The sequence below is a fragment of the Lissotriton helveticus genome, chromosome 1_1 (genome assembly GCF_964261635.1).
Source record: "Lissotriton helveticus chromosome 1_1, aLisHel1.1, whole genome shotgun sequence".
NCBI lineage: Eukaryota > Metazoa > Chordata > Amphibia > Caudata > Salamandridae > Lissotriton > Lissotriton helveticus.
The window spans coordinates 1,109,927,251-1,109,939,706 of record NC_136057.1 but is presented as its reverse complement, the minus strand read 5'-3'; the positions used below and the strand labels follow the sequence as shown (position 1 = coordinate 1,109,939,706).

General features: G+C 45.2%; 1 protein-coding gene across 3 annotated transcripts in view; it reads right to left on the bottom strand.

Moving 5' to 3' along the window:
• SCYL2 (SCY1 like pseudokinase 2) overlaps positions 1-12,456 on the bottom strand; it is a 366,719-nt gene that overhangs the window by 49,994 nt on the left and 304,269 nt on the right. The gene's annotated exons all lie outside the window — the stretch shown is intronic.

Sequence of the window (12,456 nt, the reverse complement as noted above, 5' to 3'; positions counted from 1 at the left end):
GACAAAGTAACATTTGTGATGCTGCTCATTCATCACATTTACTCTTTGTGCTATAATAATTTGGGTGTAGCCATTTGTTCACACATTAGTTTCAGATAACAAGCACTACGTAACCAACCTTTTTGAAGTTAAAGGTGTACAAAATGCACCAGCTGGTGAAGTCTTTTAAAGGTCAAATATATGTTTCATACGAAATGAAATACTTGACCATAGATCAATTGATATTCCATAAAGCGAACCCTTTATAAAACAGGATACATTGTTTAGGTCTGGATAAAAACAGCTTTAGGTGTATGAACACTTCACATCATTAAGTCTTCAAAAAGTAGCATAAGAAAAATAGAGAGTGAAAAAGAGGGCTTTAGGTTATCCCTTTTCTGCCATTGGCTTTTATGTTTTTTCCAAAATTTGCCATTGCCTGGATGATCTATATATCAAGGTGATAGCAATTCATGGATAGTTAGATTTTCGCCATTTGTGTTCCCATTAAGTTTTGGTGATGGGGGATCAAGGAGTCTTTTTATTAGATTGCACGTGAGATATGGTGTGCAGCTACAAATTGAAACACGAGTATCATCTGCATATTGGTGTATGGCCACCTGTTCTTCCAACATCAGGAATCTATGCCAGGACCAGCGGCAATGATTATGCTTTAACTTTCTTCACATTATTTTTCAGCAGCCAATTTCAAAATCATAAAACAGGACTTCAGTTCCCATGAAGCCTTAGGAAAAAAAAAGTAAAACAGTGAACTGTCCAATCCGTAACCAGGGACACATTTATAGTCCATTTTCCCATTTGGTGCATCCTCTTTCTTCGCCGCTCTAGCAGCCAAGATAAGTACCTCCAGCCTCTTGGCCACATTATTCTGTATTTTATTGCATGTTGACGATTATTGCCTTGCCGGATGTTTTCTTATTGAAAATTCACTTGTTTCTTTCAGCGCTGTCGTGAGAACGTATGTCGCTCCTCCGCGACCCCTTCTCATTTTGATTTGGGGCTGTGACATGAGGGTAACGCAAGGTGTGGTCCTTTAGTCACAAGAGGGCACCAGGCGCTTAGGAGACCCACGCTTCACGCATTGCTTCTTCCGACCAGCACGCTCATGCCATTACGGACTTTGAAACGGGAGCACACTCCTGGACCCTTCACACCATGTGGGGGTCCATAATTTTCCATCTGCAGCACACAGCGCGATCGATCTAGCCTAAGCACTCGTTTGCTACTGTGGAACACCGGCCCAGGCGTCCCTTTACCTTGCATAATCACTGGGTGTGTGGTGTTCCACAGCCTAACATTGTGCCTCACTGGCCTTCCAGGCCACCCTAAACGCTTGGGAGCTCCCCAACATTCAGCTGGCCCTCTGACAGCCTGGAAATTCCAGAGCTCTATAAACACATTGGGAGATCACCAATAAGACACTTGCCTCCCTACTCACTGGGCACCACCATGAGTGATATTGAGGAGTCATAAGGAAGAAGATAGCATGACCTATCTACCCATAGGCAATAGCTTTTTTGAGGTGATGGATGCCTGAATTTTGAATGAGGTGACGCAGGAAGTAGCACCCCTAGAGCAGAAACCATTAAGTACGGTTGAACGCTACTTTAAACCCCTCCCTTCGAAGAAGAAAGACACTTTGGGGACCTCGCTCCCATTACCTCTGAGGCCGGCTAGCTGTCAGGTGACAGATATCAAGCGCAAACTAGACCAAGCTCCCAGCGTCGACCAGGATGCATTTGCACGTTTAAAACCAGCCTTTATGGACCAGTCCCAATCTCTGCCTATATACCCTATACTGGTGCCCACACCAGGTCCTTAAGACCACCAACCTACATATGTAGAACCCCTTCCTAGACCACCTTCGCCCTAGACAGGATTGACTCTCCCTCTGGTTCTGATGAGGACCCTGTTATGGGCTCTCGACCATGGTGTCCCTCGCCTACCTCTAAGCCGCCCACTGGTGAGGCGCCAGGGAATGTTACCTCCCGCCCTGGCAATTTCTACCCCACCAAAAGGTACCCCCTGATATAGGGGTTCCAGAGGCAGCCGCAGAGGCGGTGGTAACCATGAATCCTCTCAAGGTGAGTGTGAATGTGTTTACGGGTCAACGCTTGGGGGGGGCGACTGAAAAAATGTATGCCCAACTGGGCAATTATAACCTCCGACCTATTGATTCTTCAAACCGTGCAGTTTTTCCATATAGAATTCGACGATTCACCTTTCCATCAGGCCTAGGCCTACCCAGCTGGCATTCAGGACAGCAGATGCCGTGCTGGTGGACGCAAAGGTGGCAGACCTGCTCACCAAAGACGCGATTGGAGAAACGTCGCCTCATCCCTCCGGTTTCCTCAGCAATCTCTTTGTTGTAGCACCCTGTCCTCACCTAAAGGAGTTCAACTAATGGTTGGTGTTCCGACACTTCAAAATGGATGATATTCTCCTCCTCAGAGACCTCCTCCAACTCAAGGACTGGATACCTCACCATCCCTATTTTCCCGCCACATTGCCATTTCCTCCAATTCCAATGGTGGGGGCAGATCTTCGAGTTCATGACCCTCCCTTTTGGATTGTCGCCCGTCCCTTACTATACACCAAGGTGATGCGCACTGTGGTCGAGTACCACAGAACCTATGGCATAGGGCTTACTGTGTACTTGGACGACATCATCCTCCTAGACCAGTGTCCACAGGCTCTTGCTGTACACCTCCAGATGGCAATCTCCCTTTTGGAGTACCTGGATTTCATTATCAACCCAACAAAGTCGGTACTGGTTCCCATACAAACTCTAGTGTTTTTTTGGATTTGTGGTGGACTCGGTTCAAGTCACTCTCAGCCTTCCCTCTATGAAAGGTCAACAAGATCAGGCACGAACTACGACAGATGGTATCCAAGCCGTCCACCTCTCTCAAGACAACTTCCTGGGTGGTGGGACACTATCGTCCTCAATCCAGGCCCTATTCCGGGGCCGCTTCACTATCGGGCACGCCAATGACTCACAGCCTTCTATCTTCAGAGGGGATTTACGTATTCTCAAGTAGTACCTCTGTCAGAGGAGGACAAGAAAGAACTTCAATGGCAGTTAGCCCATATGAAAGCATAGAACGTTAGGGTGATAGTCGCCTCTCTTCCAGTGAAAAAGATAGAGTCCTATGCCAGCGGCACGGGTTGGAGCATCAGGTGTCGGCTCTTCTCCACAGGAGGACAATGGTCAACTCACAAAAAGTCCCTTCACGTCAACTGCCTAGAGCTTCTGGCAGGGTTGTTAGCGGTCAGATGTTGGACCAAGAATTTGGCACAATACTGCGTTCTACTGAAAATTGACAATGTAGCGGCAGTGAGCTACATCAACCACTTGGGGGGCACAAGATCCAAAGCCCTCTCGGATATGGCCAGAAAGATATGGGAATATTGTCTCAAACACCATATTTCCATAATGGCAGAACATCTCCTAGGGAAATCCAATCAAGTAGCCGACTGACATTTTCGTCATCTTTGAAATATGAGCCTTTGGAAACTGAACTCAGCAGTCTTCCTGGCTCTTCAAGCCTGATGGGGTTTGTTCTCAGCAGACCTCTTTGCAGCTCGACTGGACCACCAGTTACCCAGATAGTTAAGCTAGAGACCAGAACCCAAAGCAACAGCGACCAATGCTTTTCTCCAGGATTACCGAAAAGAAGGGGATTCAGCTAGTGATAGGATGAATGAGGTAGGAACGCTGTGCGGTCGTTCCCGTTGTTCAAGATATATTTCTAAGACCTGCAACGCCTCATCTTGAGGGATTTGAGTGTAAAGTGAGGTGACGTCAAGGGTCACCATCATGTGGGTTGCTTCATTGAATGATTGTCCCTCTATCCTGTTAATGAAATCAGTTGTGTCCCTGAGATACGACTTGACATGCGGTAAAAAAGGTTTTAAGAAAAAATCTATGTATTTGGAGACCGGTTCAAGTGCAGAATCGCACCCCGACACAATTGGTCGGCCTGGTGGTATATTCTCATTCTTATGAATTTTTGGTAAAAAGTAAAGGACTGGTGTCCTTGGTGATTTTTTGTTCAAAAATTCGAATTCCTTAGGGCCTAAGAACCCTTCCTCAAGTCCTGCCTTTGTAATGCTTGCAATTTTGTCTTGTATGGCATTGACAGGGTTTTCTTTAACTGGTCTGTACCAATCTGGATTACTGACATGCGTTGTACCTTCCTCTAGATACATAGTGCGGGGCCAGATAACAACTGCCCCGCCTTTGTCCGCTTGTTTGATTAAAATGGACGTGTCTGATTTGAGATCCTGAATGGCAGATGTTAACCCTTTGGTCATATTTTTGTGTACAAAACTTTTTTGTTTTTCAAGTTTGGAGAGGGAGGAGAGGACGGCTTGTTCGAAGGCCATTCTTTAGAAAGACTTAGTGACCACAAACCATTGGTCGCATGAGGTATGCTGCATCCCTGGGTGCATTCATTGGGATAAAGCTATTTGTACTCTCTATGTAAGGCATCTTTTTAAATTAAATTCCCTCTCTTCTCTCTAAACAGTATCTGCGGATATAATTCCACGCCCTGATGAGAATCCGATGATTTTGACATTGGGATTCGAAACGCGTCGGCAATAAGTCATTGTGTTTGTCCAAATTGATTTTTGGGTTCCCATTCCTATGTTCGCATAAAATGAACTCTTGCAATAACATTGTGACAGGAAGTCGGGCTGGTAGTGAATAAGACTTAACCCCTTAATTTATATTTTGCATATGACTTGATGATACTGTTTTTCCTCACTGTTTTTGAGATAACTGTTGATCACTGATACAATTTGTATGCACATTTTCACTTGTTTCTATTCATTAATTGTATATATTGTTTGTTTTTCCTTGCTTTTCCCTTGCAAAAATTATGTTTTGCTCAATGTGAAGTTGATTATGTATCTTTCCTTGTTCTTTAAAAAAAAAAACCAGACAAATTTCAAAAGCAAATGACATAAATTAAATGTCTGAGTTAACTAATTGATGTGGTTTTCTCTTTGCTGAACATTAATGTTGGTATAATTGTGCTCACAAGAGGCATAGGTAAATCCCCTTCTCTTCGGTATTACAATAGGCCCTACCTACCCTCTTTCCCACAGGGCCAAACCCCTCCTTTCTTTCTCCAGGATTGGCATCAGGAGACAGGGTACGCATTTCATCCATTTGCAATCATTTGGCGCCCCGGTGTGGAAACCAGTTTGGATATCGCAAGTTTGGTATCTGGTTCTTCTGGAGCTTTCTTTGAATTATCCAAGCTGTCTAGCCCTACTTTCGAATCTGCTTCACGATCCAGAGGGGAATCGCCATCTTATGATCCTGGAAGGGTCTCTACATCTTATGGTGTGGAAGATTCGGTCTTAAGTGTTGTACCATGATGACTATCACTCTGTTTACTATAGGACTTATGCACTCTATGTCATCTGACTTCACCAGTTCAATAGTTTTACCAGATATCGGTCTTTTTCTCTAGGAAATGATTTGTCTAAACAAAGTTGAGTGAGTCAGTGACCGTCTTGAGTCACAGAAAGAAAGAGTAGGCAGCAAAAGGGACAACAGACTATAAATGGGTTCCCCCCACCCAGGCTTCATGGGAAATGAAGTCCTGTTATAAGGTTTTGAAAATGGCTGCTGAAAAATAAAGTGAAAAAAGATAAGGCATAATCCTCGCCTCCATGTATGTCCTTAATAGAACTGAAACTTTGTGTTACAATAACTGGGACATTTTCCATTCTGAGCAGTTCCCAGTCAACACTGAAAAGCATGGATGCCATTTCTGGAGTATACCAGAAGTAACTGTCTCCAGAATTAAGGTGGTAATCCCTAACTCAACCAACTCTTTACAGCTAGGAAAGATTTGAAAGAAGCACAAAATGGTGTCACACATTCAGTTTGCCCTGTGATGGCAGCCCTCTGAAGAAGGTAAATGGTATCCCATGGTCCTCAACAGACATCAACCTATCTGTGGGTTCAGTCACTTACTGCACTTGCCTGCAGGGGGATCTTGGTTCCCCTCAAAATTGCACACCTGGTGCTGCCTGGAACATGAAAGATAAACCGGCTGCTACAATTAGGAAGTCCTTCTTTCACAAATGTGCTGCACCCAGGGCATTGGACATTCATGTCTGCCCTTGGGCAGCACATTATCAGTAACAGGGTGCACTGTCTAGTTAAAGGTGCACCAGGGCATACATAGGCAAAGTACGGACTTACTCTAATATGGCCCGAGGACTGCAGTGTGGGCTCTCAAGAAAGTGTGGCTTAAATGCACCTGTATTCCCATCCTCTTGTTTGCTGGAAAGAATACCTGCCTTTTTTTGCTAGATGAGGACTTATTATCAATTTTGTATAATGATTGTTATGGGTCAATATTGTATTCTCCATAATATTTGGGATTTTTTTAGAATAACTTAACACTTTGACATGATGTCACATCTAAGTAATGGGAGTGCTCCATGGGCATATGACATTGAATTAAGATTTAAATGTCTCTTATGTGTATGTGTATTGTTTTTCAAATTTGTCTCCAAACGTGCAATTGAAGTATGCTGTATTTGTGGTAAAAATATCAAATTCAAGTGAATTAAAGGAAGTTCATTCATTTGGCACTAGTAATATGTGTTAGTTAACTATAAATGACTGATGGTGGACTGGAGGTATTATTTGCTTTTCGTATTGTAATGATTGGTCCCACACCTCTAGTGCTACTCTAATGGACATACCCCTTATTATCTGCAAAGTGTTGCACGAGTACCAAACTAACAAAATATTCTTGTAAAATAATCATTATTGCAGGAGGCTCCAATGTGTTAATTGGATCACCAAAGCTTCATTTAAATAGGAGTATATCAGCCTACCAGTTAAATAGTTAAACTTTCATTTTATTGTGGGTCCATTAGTTAACATACCAGAACAAACTTGAATCAGGTCATTCACCTGGAGAGATATGTCTGAACTAAGACACATATTCACTAAAGTAGAAATAAGTGACTATCAACTTTGAACCCAGGTTCTATTGCTGGAGCATTAAAGAATAATCTGAATATGACTAATCAATCTGCTTACGTAAATAGCATGTACAAACAGTTTTACATGGAGAAGTATTATTGAAACATTCAAAGGCCAATATGATCCACAAGGGCTGCAGGTTAAGAATATTCTGGTGCTATTCAGTGACGAATATAAAAGTGATTTTAGTAGGATTAGTATAAAATGCTCAAGAGACTGGCTGTTTGTAACAATTAAAATGGCTGAGCTATTGAGCAGAAAGTAGCTTGAGGCCATTAAGGCACTGGAGGAGGAGATTATGATCAATCGGACTATTGCAGATGCCTTATACTCAAGCTAAAAAACATAAGAAGAAAGTCAAGAAGGATACAGAGATTTACAAGCTGGGGAATACTTGCTCTTATCTGGAAGCCAATTTATATACAAAACTGAGAGCAACAGGGCTTTGACTCAATTTCAAGGAAGAAGTAAGAGGATATTTATCAGTTTCTCAGAAGGTTCTTCATCGGACTCCAACTCCTCAACTAGCAGTACTAAACAAGGCAGATGAGGAGCACACTCCACCTCTTTTTAGAACAAGAAGGCACAACGGATTGAGGTTGTGGAATCACCACGTGATGTTCCCATTTAATAATAACTGGCCAGGATCCACATTGACACCAATAAGATGGATAGGGGTGTCTTTCTTCATTTCCAACCAGTGAAACCTCAAGGACAACTTGACTTTTAGCCAGTTGTTCAGAATAAGGAGATACTGTAGAAGAAAAAATGATTACTTCACTAAACAGTGGCTATCTCAAGGGGTTATTGAAAAGAGCTTGGTATCCGCCTATAGAGAGCTTACTGACCATCAATATGAACGAAAGGGCCAAAGCACTAGTCTGTGTAACAAAGTTCAATAATGTCACAAATGACATCAAAATGATCACATCAAGGAACTGCCAAATTCTAAATACCCATGTAAGAGCCTCAGGCTAAGAAAACGAGTTACTTATCTGTAACTTCAATTATCTGGTACTGGTATCTTTCATAGATTAACGTGCTTGAATCGTTCCCAGTCATCGAAGTGGGAGTCCCCTAGTACATTAATAAAGCAGTATGTAGTTGTATCATGGGCTATAATGGCAATAGAAGGTCAGTTCAGTAGCCTATCTAGGTCTTTTAATAGGGGGGAGAGCATTCGCATAAATCCCGGACCATATTATCAAAAGGGCACTCCTCCATGAGCCTAGAAATGGTGTAAAAGCGGCATATGCTGTTGGTGGTGAAAAGGTCTAGATGTGGTTTGCCCCAAAGGTGAAAAAGTTAGTCCAACTCCTGTTGATCGAGCTCCCATTCGTGGCAACTTTCTGAGGATCTGCTGAGCGTATCCACTAGATTATTTTTTTTTTAACTCTTTTTATTATATAAAAATAAAAACAAACAATCAAGGCAAAAGAGCATTACAATACAGGCGCGTTTCTGAGCGGGAAGGAAAAGGCAATAACATCATAAAGCAAGTCAAACAACGGAAATCAGAGGGGGGGCATAATCGGGGGAAAACGGCTCAAGATATTAAAAACATGTAAATTAGAACAAATCATGGAATGTCGGATCAGGGAGAGTGTGGGGTGTCGGGGACATCAGGAAGGGGTGGTATGCATATGTCTCCTCTGTAGGAGTTCCATTGACTCCAAATTTTACCCCATTTTTTGGGCCTACCTCGAGCCACATAAACGGTCTTCTCTCAGAACATACACTAATCCATATTCTCCTTCCACACCAAGACCGTCGGCGGGCGGGGAGCGCCCCACAACTGTGCAATGTCTCATTTCGCAATCATGTTGGCCAGGTTCGCCCATCGCGTCTGAGCCACGTCGTAGTCATTCGGTTCCCATACATTCAGCAGACACCGCCTAGCTTCCGGTTGTATCTCGACTCCCGTGACCTCTTTCATGACCGCATGCACTCTACTCCAAAATGTAGCAACCTCCGGACATTCCCAAATGATGTGAAGGAAAGTAGCAAGTTGACCACAACCACAGATACATAACCCATCAACAGAATAACTTATTCGAATCAGTCGCGGGCCAGTAACATACACACAGTGTAAGATCTTGAGTTGAACTAGTCGAAGACGGGCCGGTATCGCGACCTCCTTGGGTGAGGAAATCACGGATTGCCAGTCCTCATCATCTAATAGTAAACCGTCTCTGGTCCAGACCTCCCTTAAATGCGTTAACAGGTCCGACCGATCATTAATTAATTTCTTATAAATCAAAGAAATCGTGCTATCGGGCACATATCCGTCAAGTATTCGATCCTCCAACGGGGAAGATTCCGGAATAACGGTCCCAATGGGGAAAACAGAGCCCAGCGCGTGACAAATCTGTAAATAGCAAAAAAATTCCCGATCACTCAATTCATACTCCGCCTTCAAGACCTCGAAAGTCTTAATCCTATCCTTAACCCAGAGATCGCCCACTCTACTGATACCAATCATATCCCATTTCTCAAAGCCTTTCGTCCTCCATAAACTTCCCAACTTGGAAGAATCGTACAAGGGGGTCGCTCGAGTCAGTCTATCGCCCCACCCCATTGCCGCATTTGCACAATTCCACACCTGCACCGCGATCTTGGTAGGTCCAGTAAGCGTCCGGATCGCCGACCTAGAGTATAGCGCCCTATTATAATTGCCACCCGGCAACAGCCATCTATCCATCTCAAATGCGGGATCTAAACCCGGACCATACATACCATGATTGATTGCACTCAGTTGAGAGGCCCAGTAGTAACGCCTGATATCGGAAGAGCAATACCGCCGTCATACCAGGGAAGTGTAAGTTTGGGGAGGGCGATACGGGCACGCCCATCCCAAATCAGCTGTCTTTCTAGACTCTCCACTTCCCGGAAGTATTTTGCCGGAACTGCGTCAAACTTATTCTGGAGCGCGTATAAAAACCGCGGTAGAGACATTATCTTAAAAAGGGTCGCTCGCTCAAGGGGGGGACAGAGGAAGGCCGCGCCAGCCCACCACGTCGGATCGCAATCGTTGTAGTGGAGGGAGTAATTTACGTTCATATCTGGCCACGGGGTCCAAAGTGATAAAAATTCCCAAATATTTAAAACCCTCTTGTGTAACCTGTATTGGACAACCACGCGGCAATGCAGGGGTTCCACCCGCGAGTACATATATACAGGACTTGGACCAGTTAATCACGAGGCCAGAATTGCGTCCGAATGAAGTCAACACATCAAACAGCACGTTTACGGACTTTTGGGGCGAAGTGAGGTATAATAGAATATCGTCCGCATAGAGCGATATGCGATCCTCAAACTCAGGGGTCCACTGTATACCTCTCATCAATGGTTCCCAGCGCAACCATGCAGCCAGAGGCTCCAGGGCAAGCGCAAAGAGGAGCGGAGACAACGGACATCCTTGCCGAGCACCCCTTCCCAGAGCGAAGGGACTGGATACACGACCATTGACCACTACCTGCGCCAACGGTGCCTCATAGAGAAGTTTCACCCAGCTAATAAAGCCAGGACCAAAGCCGAATTTCGCAAGAGCGGCCCACAAATACGACCACTCCACAGTATCAAAAGCCATCGTGGCGTCAAGGGAGACCAAGATGGCCAACTCCAGAAGATATGGGGCTCTCACGAGAGCGCCGTGTAAGCGTCTCAAATTCAGTGCTGTATTATGGCGCGGGATGAATCCGGACTGGTCCGGGTGAATCAAGTCACTAATCACATTGATAAGACGGTTCGCTAGTACCTTAGCGAGGATCTTTGGCTCCGCATTAAGAAGCGATATGGGTCTGTAGGACGCACACCAAGCCTGCGGCTTCCACTCCTTGTGAATCACTACTATCGATGCAAGACGTTGATCGTAAGGGAGGGAGCCTGTATCCCTCGATTCTAAGAACATACCGCGGAGATATGGTGCAATCCTATCTGTACGCAACTTGTATAACTCAATAGGGAGACCGTTGGGACCCATAGCCTTCCCCGATCGAAGAAAGTTTGGCAAGAGCTATCTCATCCACTGAAAGTGGCGCATCTAGCAGCTCCCTGTCTGAGTCCGATAGGCACGGCAGCGAAATATCTCTCAACAACTGGTGAGAGTCTTCTTCGGGCCTAACAGACACTGGAGAATAAACCTCCCGAAAATGATCAGCGAAGCACTCAACTATCTCAACCGGGTCAGTCACAAGCATTCCATCAGGTCTCTCAATCATCGGAACCACACGACTCGCTCTGTCCTTTCTATCCAACCAGGCAATCAATTTCCCAGCCTTGTCCCCCACATCATACAGCCGCCCCTGTCGCTCCCTACTCATGAGTTTAGCGGCATCAGTCACCAGGGCCCTATAATGAGACTGTTTGAGACCGAGGATATGAAGTTTATCTCGGGTGACCCCCAACTCCAACTCTCCTTCCAGTTCAGTAATATCAGCCTCAAGTCGGACCACCGCCTCATTCCTGATCTTTTTAGCACCAGCAATCAATGATAAGGCATGTCCACGAAGGACCGTCTTAAACGCTTCCCACAATGAGACAGAAGACACCGATCCCTCATTCTCAAGAAAGTAGTGATCAAGAGATTTAACAAGTTCGGCACGATTCTTAGGGTTGTGGAGATACCAGGGGTAATCGGAGCCACTCGACCCCCAGTGCCCGGATTAGTGCCCATATGAAGCCATACGGGAGAGTGATCCGAAATCCCCCTAGCTAAGTGTCTGATCTCCCTTATCAATGAGGCCTGTGCTGCCGGCATCAAAACATAGTCCAATCTGGACAGGCTACAATGGGCACCCGAGTGGAAGGTAAACTGTGGCCGACCCGGGTGCATCACCCTCCAACAATCAATCAAGCCCAGCGTTTCCAGAAATCCACTCAACAATGATTGGGACCTTGCGAGATCCCGGGGGGGATGGCGGTCCTCTACCCCAGAAACAACAGAATTAAAGTCTCCGCCCACGATCAACATACAATCAGGAAGTCCCAGAATCACCCTCCCCAAATCAGCAAAGGTCGAGGACTGCAAACCAGGGAGGACGTTTACAGAAAGCAGCGTGATGGTCTTCCCCTCCCACCTACCAGTGAGGGCAGCATAACGCCCTCTATCGTCACACATTACATTGTCAACCTCCAGGGGAAGGGAGTTTCGAACAAGAATACCCACCCCCCTGGAACCGGAGGTGAAACCAGCGTGGGCAGCAAGGTGGTATCCCCGCCTATTCATAGCATGACAAGTGTTCCCAATCAGATGTGTTTCCTGCAATAACACTACATCAGGGGAGAAACGTTTCAAGTATTGCAACACCACACCCCGTTTTATCCTGTCCCCCAATCCATTAACATTCCAACATAGAAGTCTCAACCCTCTAACCCCCACACTCCAAACGGTAGCAGAGCCCTCCCCACCCGCAGCGCAGCACCCAAATCAAACA